This window comes from Ictalurus furcatus, chromosome 3, assembly GCF_023375685.1.
Source record: "Ictalurus furcatus strain D&B chromosome 3, Billie_1.0, whole genome shotgun sequence".
NCBI classification, from domain to species: domain Eukaryota; kingdom Metazoa; phylum Chordata; class Actinopteri; order Siluriformes; family Ictaluridae; genus Ictalurus; species Ictalurus furcatus.
The window spans coordinates 3435766-3446124 of record NC_071257.1 but is presented as its reverse complement, the minus strand read 5'-3'; positions in this window follow the sequence as shown (position 1 = coordinate 3446124).

The window sequence follows — 10359 nt, the reverse complement described above, 5'->3', positions numbered from 1 at the left end:
CATTTTTGATGTCTTTGTTTGAAACAGAACACAGCCCTGTGACGCTTTCCTTGCTGTCTCTGTCTGAACTAGGAGGGTTACCAGGTTTGGGCTGAGTTGACAAGTAGTCATCGGTAGCCAAAAAAAAAAAAAGAGTTCCTTTTGTCACCGGAAAGCTCTTATTGAAGACAAATGCAATGAAAATGTACTATTTTTAAAATATAAATCCTGCCTCAAAACACATCTGACTCTGGAGACTAGCGTCTTGTCATGACTTGTGTGATCAAATTCTACTCATTCATATGTTTCAGTACGCTCGAGTTTGAACTCGAACAAAATTCAGTTCAGATCAGCACAGCTGTCCAGTATCGTATGTAGCGACGTGCACGTGTGGAGGAAAAACAACGTGTCCTATCGGAGATGAGGCTTGCTCTCTCTTTAAATTTAAACTTCTTTCATTGACATGTTGGTGTTTTCACTTTGGTCAGCAATATGTCCTACATTACCCATAATGCCATTCGACTACCTGGTGTTATTGGTGCCAGTGGGAGGAGTTCTGTCAATGGTGCCAATGGGAATTCAAGCGTTGCAGCAGTGCTTTACTCCTTTGGTGTTCCTAGTTCTCTCACCTCCACGTCCATACGGTCTGCTCAAACGGATCAGGTTCCAAAGCTTCAACTTTCATGCTAATACGGCTGTTAATGCCGTCATGCGCGCCAGCTCATAGATCGCTAATTACCCGAGCCAAGTCTCTGCCGTAACGGTGCGACTGTATAGTAAAGAAAATGACGAATGAGAAGACGCTAAGCTTCTTGCTCTTTTGTTTTTAGGAGCTACCTGGTTATTATCCCTTCTGTTAAACACGATTGTAAATGCGCTAACGACGTCTCGCTAACTTCTCACAGGGATAACGGAAATACAGCACCGACCAACAAATTAGAGCCAAGATCGCTAAACACATCACAGATATTTCAATAGAAACGTATTCGGTGTGTCTATGGGTGGACATTTTCTTTAAGCCGTTCACTGTAGTGGGTCTTTCTGGCAGCCATGAGATTTGAACTCTCAAAAAGAAAACAAAAACTAACCGAAAGAAGGTTGGTCAAGGGGGCCAAGCATTCTTCAGGCATAAACACAGTCCCATAAAGTTATTTTGTGGGTATGACATCTGTTGTTGTTCTTGTTGTGTGTGGGTGTCAAGGAGGTGAAATGAGGCAGAGTGACTCTTGGGTGGTTCTAATCAGTCTCCAGCTGTGTTTGTGCTGTCAGCTCAATGTGAAGCTGCTTCACCGATCTGCACTCATCCATACGGGAGGTTAATTGGAGGACTTAACATGTGTAGAGCACCAATCACAATACATATGCGTTCAGCTGCTAGACTCGACTGCTTCGTTATAGTAATATTGATGGTAATTTCTTTGGTTGCAATTGAAGTCGGTTGTTCAGTCAGTTCAGATCAGGCTCTCCACTTTAACTAGTGCTTAGGTAGCAACCTTTTATTTGAAGCTGTCGAACATCTGGGATATGCAACACACAGCTTGATGACAAATGAAAAGAAAATTCAAGATGGTCTGCACTTATATAGCACTTTTATCCAAAGAGAGGTTGTTGGGCCACCATGAGCCACTAGAAGCGCTTGAGTGCACCTTGGCATAGCTTCTAAAAGTCTGTGAAACTGTGTTTGAGCTGTATTAACAACATTCTTTCAAAAGATATTCCCTTAACTGGTGTATCGATGCTGATCGATCGTGCTGTCTGACATCTCTCCAGATGCGTTCAGTTGGGTCGAGATCTAGTGAATGTGGTCAAAAATGCTCGATTTTGATGCGGCTTTTTTTTTCTTCTAAATTTGCGATGTAATTTGCAGAGTTTTTCGTGCTTTTTTTTTTTGTTGTTGTTGCAGAAAACCATTTGAATTTGTGAAATTTCAATCGCAGGAAATTGTTTTGCACGGTCTTTCGCAGTGCTGTTTGTCGGTAAATGTTTTGCGTTCGTTTCTGCGATCACGAAAATCCTGGAGGGACTGATGAGAAGTTCAAAGACTAAGCCTAGTAGAAAGTCAGAACTGAGCTGGAAAGCTGCAAAGTTTTGGGAAATTAACATTTTTAAGCTTTACTTTGGCTGGCTGGCGTGCCAAGGGTACAAACCTAAATAAAACGCTCACATGTGCTCTCACCCTGGATCTACTGCATTCTCTGAGCTCCATACCACCAATATCGTTACACCATCTAGTCCTAGGAAACCAAAGAAGGCGTATCGATTTGGAGTCGCTTTAGGAATCGTCGTCGGGTTCCAGGCTTGATAATGTATGTTTCTGGTGGGTATTCTGCTTTCAGATATCAGAATTGGTCAAATTTGATCCAAATACTGCATGCGCTCTTAAATGAAATTCTGAACAACAAACGATATCCATAGCCAACAGTGACGCGCTAATGAAAGTCGATGCACCTCGTTCACGCCACGCTTCCTTTCCCCTTCAGTGAACTGGCTTTTCCACTGGGTGTATTTTATTTGAATTTTGGTCTGACTGTTGTACAGAAAGATGCAGACCTTACTATTAAATCCCTCTCGCGTTTAGGACGTATTTGATGAAACTATAACCATAGCTACTTTCTCTTTTACCAAAACAGTTTCAGTTGATTAATAAATATCTTGATGACAGATGTACTGGAAGGTCCAGAATGTTTTGTACTGTCCTACTTTGATGATTATCATGACTCACCATGCTGTGGTGAAGGTTCTTTTATGTTTTATCAGCATGTGGGATAAAACCCAGAAACTATGACGTGGCTTTTTAAATGTATACTTTCTCTTGTTTTGATGGACAAACATAATCATTTTGCATGACATCTGTATTGATGTCCAAAGCTAGTGTCGGTTTGATGTTCTTTCATGCACCACAGACTCCCAAAGCTGCCCTATAGCATTTCAGAAACCTGTGTGTGTGTTTGATCACATGCATGCAGGTGCTCCTGCCCCCAGCTAGGAAACTTCAGGAGCTTCAGCAAATGAAAACATCCACACCTGAGGGCCTGGAGCACACCGGAGAGAGGTGAGAGGGAAATGTCTTCCAGCTCCAAACCAAAGCCACAAAATCAGGGAAAAAGAGCTTTAAACCCCAAAGCACCTTTATGTGCTGGTTTACATTTTTAGATGACGGGGGCTTCTGATCTGTCCGTCTATCGCAGTCTGCTGTTCCACACAATCGGAACTAAATACAACAGTGAAAATCAAGATTGTTCGTTCCTGCACATAATGGTGTACTCGATAGAGTTAGCACGACTGTCTGTGGTTGCTTTGGCTTGGTTGTTTAGCTTTCACTATGAAGATTAACTTTTACTCACTAGACTAGCTTTCACTAACTAGATTAGCTTTCGCTCACTAAGTTAGCTTTCAGTTGGTAGTAAACTTTAACTCACTAGATTAGTTTTTACTCTGAAGATTAGCTTTCACTCGCTAGATTAGCTTTCACTCAAGATAATTTTTTACTTGCTAGTTTAGCTTTCAGTTGATGGCTTTCATTCAGGAGATTAGCTTTCATTATCTAGATTAGCTTTCACTAACTAGATTATATTTTGCTCTAGTTTTTCCTTTACTCAGTAGATTAACCTTCACTTGTTAGATTATATTTAATTCCTAGGTGTGTGGGGGTGGGTGATGGGTAAAAGCCAGGATTACAAACGTGTGTCTGTATTACTTAAAGTCAGTTCTATTCGTCATGTGTAAAACAGACAGCAGTAATGTGTGTGAAGAGCAAGTCAAGATGAGCTTATTCATAGATGACACTGCATGCAGGACCACATGTGGCTGTGATCAGAGTGTAAATTGTTGGAAGGAAGGATGACCCCAGAATTTCGTCTTGTTTTCTCCATTCGGTTACTAAACATTTGTGTTAGAGTGACGGAAAATGAGCAAGCGAAAGTTTACTAACGTCTGTGTTTAATTACGGAAATATTTAGCTCTCATAATGATTCAGTAAATACGTTAATTGCAAATACGTTAAACATGAAATATGACCACATAATTGTACACTTCAGGGAACATTTACGTTGTTTGTATTTGGGGGGGGGGGGGGGAATGTACCTGTACAGTACCTTTTTTTTTTTTTTTTTTTTTTCCTTCTCCGAGACCATACAAAGACCAAACAAATTCATCCCATTTCTCTCTCTCTCTTTTAAAAAGTGTTAAACCCCCTCTCATATAGCAGATGGCTGTAAGTCAGACTCACATAGACCCCACCAGTGTGGTCAGAGTGGGAACATTCAGCCATCAAAAACGGATTAACGTTAATTAGGTGACTTTTTTACGATGGCAACGGGTGGAATGTGACTCGGACCGACGTTTCACGCGCTCCTAAGGAGCCGCGGCTCTCTCAGCTAATAAACGTGAGCTCTCCTTGGGTCAAAACGTCCTTGGATTGAAACAGCCCAAGCTGAATTCAGGGCTTCCGAGTCTGGCTAGGAGACCTTGATGCTGTATCGGCTTTGACGTTTTTACGCTCGCCCTTAAAACTCAGCCTGTCAAGGCTAAATGGGGGCCTTTCAGACTGACTGCTGAACCTAATTCTATTTTTCCTCCTCAATCATGAACGCTGCACATCTATATGCTTAAAAATACACCAGAGCCTCATGAAATGGCTGAGTGTATAAAGAAGACAAACACATAAATAAGGAGATAAGCGTCATAGCTGGTGTGTAATTTATGGGCAGTTCAACAGGAGGCAAAACGTAATGAAAGAGTGTTCAGACTTTTTCTTCCTTTTTTTCCCTTTTCTTTTTTTCCTACTTCAAACTAATGGCACTTCGAAGAGAAAATCGTGGTAATTTTTTTTCTTTCTTTCAGTTCAGCTAGTTCGTGCATTTAAATACATGTGCTTTTATACCCTGTTGAATTCTTAATTAGGTTGGGAAATGTGAATTCTGATGGGTGAGATGGATAGTGTTGATGAATTTTCTGTAACAGCAGCTCTAACGGCAGTTCTGGCTGGTCACAGGTTTATATTACTGCACCCTTTCTACACAGGGACCGGTACAACAGACACTACACATAGTCTAAGCCTAATAATAACTGGATTTTAAAGAATGTGTTGTTGGACAAATAAAAGTGTATAATTGTTGGTATGGTAAAGCTTGTTGGAAAGAGTCATTTATTTAGGGAGTCTCCTGTGTCAGTGATTTGGATCAATCAGTACCTTTTCCTCCATGGGGAGAATCTTCAGGACGGAGGATTTCTGGCTGTAACATGGCCAGATGCTGATGAGGAACCGTGTTTATAGCTGCTATTCCTGTGAAATAAGAGGAATAAAACACATCAGGCTTGTGAAATATTTTCCTTAAACGTGGATTATGCTTTACTTGGCAAGTTCTTATTGTGTAATTGTGATACATCAAGGATATGTTTGCTTTCATAGTCAATTTATCGTTAATTATCCCACGAAAAGAGATTTTATTCCTCTAATTTTTTCTGTACAGATTAAGAGCAAAAAATTGTTTTTGCTTCTTCAGGTCTGAGTGATATTTTTCAATTTTACAACTTGAAAATGTAAAATGCAAATAGTTTTTGTTCGTTCTGTTGTATTGTGTTTAGGTACCAAAATAATGGGGTTTTTGGCAACCCAAGGGTAAACACCAAAGTGTAGGATGTTTTTTTGTTTTCTGTGTGCAATAAGTACAATTTTTTTTTAAAAAAAGAAACAACTGATTTACTTATTTGCATTTTGTTGAGTGAGGTTTTTATAGTCACCTAATATACCTGAAAATTAATATATTCACGTGCCCTTCTGTATTTAAAAAAATATATAACATATCTATATACAGTACCCAAGTAAATTATCTATCTGAAATAAAGGAATTTTCATTAACTGTTAATCCTAGGTGTCAAAAACTGGGTAAACTGGATATAAAGTTCTGAGCGTTAATATACTGTTGTACTGTGCAGGATCATGGTGTACGGGTATGTTAAATTACAATAATGGTCTCATGTGATTTGGAGGCGAGTTATATCTCAACTGGCTATGCATGTGGCATGCTATGAATGTGGAAACTGCATGAAAGGGTTAAATGTTCTGTAAAACACTTTAATTGTTCAGGTTTTGCGTTTTCGGGTCCGAGTGCTGTGGCGTTATCGGTGGTTGATTTAGTTTTTCCTGCAGGCAGTCGACAGGGGGAGGTCTAGCAAAGAAAACAGAGAACGCATCATGAAAATTGCTTAATTGTGTCCTTTTTTCAGGTATGGAAGTGCTGTTTGCCCAGTAGAAATGTGTAATATAAGGTTCTTTATTAGTTGTCAATGTTTTAGGTTAAAATAAGAGGAATCGAGGTGTGTTATACTTCTGAAAACTAAAGTTTTCCCAATCTGAAAGTGCATCCCTGCTGAAAAAAACAAACAAGAGAAACCCTCCTAGAATTGATATTTTTTTTTTTTTTTAAATGGTTATAATGGTAATTGAATTGGTTATAATGGAAACTGTAATGGTCCCTACTGGTAATTTGTTGCCTACCATTGGTGGCATGTTCTGTCTAGTGGATACCATTAAGGACATCATTACCATTAGTAATAGCCTGTTAAGGTTATTTCACAGCAATTACCTTCAGAACACTTTTTTTTTTTGAATGTAATATTTATGGCTCTTGCACAACTGAGGTCGATTTAAATAAAAAAACGAAGGAGCATGACTAATCATATCTGCAGCACTTTCATAACATGTTCAAACATGCCATCTGTTCATCATTCTGCTTTAGGCATAAAAACCTGCCTCCATTTTTCCTCTGTTTATACCACTGTCAAACATACACACGCATGTGGACTGGTGAAGACATCTCACCAATGCATCAGGCTTTGGCTTTTGTCTCATGTGGTTTAATGTGTGTGTGGGTGTGGGGGGCGACTCGCTGTTTTCTTGAACTTCTGAACTCTTCAATTGAAAAAAATGAACAAAGTTGTGTGTGTGTGTGTGTGTGTGTGTGTGTATATAGGTGAGTTTGTGAAGATGCTGTGTTGAGGATAAACCGTGGACGTCTTTCATTTGTAATGTGTGTGTTTATCATAGCTGATGAAATGACACGGCTGGTCAGAAAAGCTGGACTGCTGCAAGCAGATCCGAAATCAGAAGAACCCAAAACCACCTTTGGCGAGGCGGTGACCTGGCCACGTGTTTGCCTTGTTGAGAATGGGATGCGAATTTGTTTTAAGTTTATTTCTCGATATAACAAAAGATCGGATGAAGACCAAGCTGAGAAGCCGAGCGAATGCTGCTCCCGGAGTGTGTGTAACCCTTTCTTCTTCGAACAACAGTAGAACCAAATATCACTGAATAGACATCTCAGGAAGTAAGTGTAGTTCCTGTTGTGTTTTAGTAATTGTTCGATTAGATAACAACCCGCTAAAGTGTATGTAGTGGGAGAAATTGAGCATTCGTAGAGAAACTGGATGTTTTACACAAAATGCTTCTGAGGCTGGAGGAGGAACAGTAGATTATTTGAAAAAATATCAATGAAATGTTTCTATTTTATTAAAAATGTAATAAAATGTGTGTCCCTGTGTTTTTATTCATTCATCTTCACTAACCGCTTTATCCTGGACAGGGATGTAGTAGAGCCCGAGTCTACCCCGAGACGCTGGGAGCAAAATGGGAACGTGTACCATGGACCAGACACCAGTTCATTGCAGGACACCATGCACACACATCTTCACCCCTAGGGGCAGTGTAGAGTAGCTGATTCACCTACCTGCATGTTTTTGGGAGCTGTGACCGACTGCACTGACAGTAACTCGAGCTCAGAGACAAACCAGGGACCCTGGACTTGTGAGGTGGAAACTCTTCCTCCACTGGTTCATTTATTTTCAGAGGGAATATTTCATACATTGAGCAAAGTCAGAGGAATTAAAAAAAAAAAAAAAAAATCCATTTAATGTGTATAGCATTTTTAATAATAGCCATTGACAGCTTGACCGAAATCTGGATGTAGACTTATTTTGCTAATGTACAAGCCAAAGGCGTCTTTGTGGTGGTGGTAGCAGTCGCTTTGGACCACATCACTCTACCCTGTGGTTGATTATGTTCCTGTAACAACATGCCCCCAAGAGTTTTATTCCTTACTAAGCAGACAGAAATTTGTATCTACAACCCCACATGATTGATATTTTTCTTTTTTTTTTTTTTTAATTTTATACGTGAAGGAACTGCATCTGAACAGCACTGACTCAGCGACCGGATTTGGAAGAATTCAAAAGTATGTGGGGAACACTGGATCGAGCTTTGTTTTCAGATAAACACAGAAGAAAGGTGGGCTTTGATCTGTGAAATCTCATATCTTTGGGCTTGTGTTGCCAAAAGACGCTCTGAAGCTCAATCAGACGACCTGCATGGGAATTCCCTCCTGATAAAGCGCACATGAAGCCATGGAGAAAAACACACGCTTCTCATTCATGCATTTATTTATATTCTTATGCACACTTATTCTTTCTTATAGAGACACTCAAGCACATACTGCTGTGGAATAATTCCTTTTGAGAGAAACTCTATCAGAAGCTTATCAGATCCGGTTGCTTTGACGCAGCGGGTGAGGGTGGACGCCTACACGAAAAATTTTTCTTCTTCGTTATACAACAAAGATCCTCTTCTCATTCACAGCTGGATGCCACACCAATGACAACTGCTCCTGTTTACCTTGCATTCATCCCACATATCCTGGTTTGTTGGTTTTTTTGAGCCTCTCATCATTGTCTGTAGTGTATATACCAACACGGGTATGACCTTATCATTCTGACTTTGTATTTCCGTTTGCACAAAGTTTCAGAGTTCCTCAAAGAACGATGACACGAAAGGTTGGGTTTTTTTCTTTGAGCTCTTTGTTTGGCATTTTGGTTGTTTTCTTGTTTTGGGATGGAGGGCCGGAACCAGGTGAAGTATGACTGATAAAGGTCAGTCTTTAAGATTAAAAGTGAAACGAGCATCTGTTTAGTGATAGGAAAGGACGAGAAGGATATATTGTGTTATTTTTTTTGGTGTGTTTTGTATTTATCTGCGTATACGCACGTGTGACGGCTGTATATGCGATGCTGAGGGTGTGTGTGGTGTACATGCATGTCTCCACGTCTAAACAGACCTCACATGGTTCATTTGCGCCGGTTCTTTCTCCAGATTGGAGGTTCGATTGGGCCGAGGGATATGATGTCACCACGTGGAAGTACTTTGATGGGCATGAGGGTACCGGGGGCAGCTAGGCAGGACAATGAGGCATTATGCACACCACGCCGTTGATTTCTATCTGCACAGGGACACCCGGGATAGTGCATCATTCTCTGATGAAAGCACCCCGCACCCTTAGCACCACCTGATTAGAACACTTCCACCATAGAACAGCTTAAACAGCCACGAATGACCTGACTGTAAATGTGTGTTGTTGTACATTGTCATGCTGGCAATAAACATTTAGTTTACGGTTATGATTTTGCTTGTAATGTGAGCATTTCCGTTTTTGATGTCTTCAAAATGTAATGCGAGGGCTTATTATGCGACTTTGAAGCTAGACTGCCACCTGCTGTAGAGACTCGGCTACAGTCATCATTTAATAATCACATCTGGCCGGAGCCTCCACCTGCTGAGGATGGCCCTACATGGACAGTCTAAAGCAGTGGTCACCAACCCTTCCTGAAGACTTGAACTCGTGCCCACCTGACCATCTTAATCGTTGCCTTAAGAAGATCTTGTAATCGACTAAAACGTGATGGGTTCGGGTTGGAGATGAAACCTGCAGGAAAGTAGAGCTCAAGGAAGGTAGCCCTGAGGTCACTGTGGATGCTCTCACGTGGAAAGATGGTTGCGGATGTTCTCACTTGGACATTTTCTGGATCTTGCAGACTTAAAGCTCTGAAATCAGCAATGATCTTGATGCTTATAATGAAGATGAAGATGTTTCCAACACACTTAGCACTCCATGACACTATATATAACTGTAGAAGAATAATGAGTTGCATTCTCACTATCCCATATGACCCAGAACCGCACGCGTTCCCTTTTGAATCTGGTTTCTCTCAAGGTTTTGTCCCCATGCCATCTCAGAGTTTTTTTCTTTGCCGTTGTCGCCTCTGGCTTGCTCATTAGGGATAAGTCTATATCTATATCCGGATGTCTGTAAAGCTGCTTTGTGACAACGTCCGTTGTTAACAGCGCTGTATAAATAAAATTGAATTGAACTCGTGTATTTATTTAGATAGAAATTATGATCTCCCATAACACTTATCAAATGAATCTTGTCTTGTCAGGACACTGCATTTAAACGCCAAGCTTTGTTTGCTAGGGCAAATTTGTATTTTTTATACCACAGCGCTAGTGAATTCTTATACCTGACTGGTCAGAAAGTGTCGATTAATTTATTA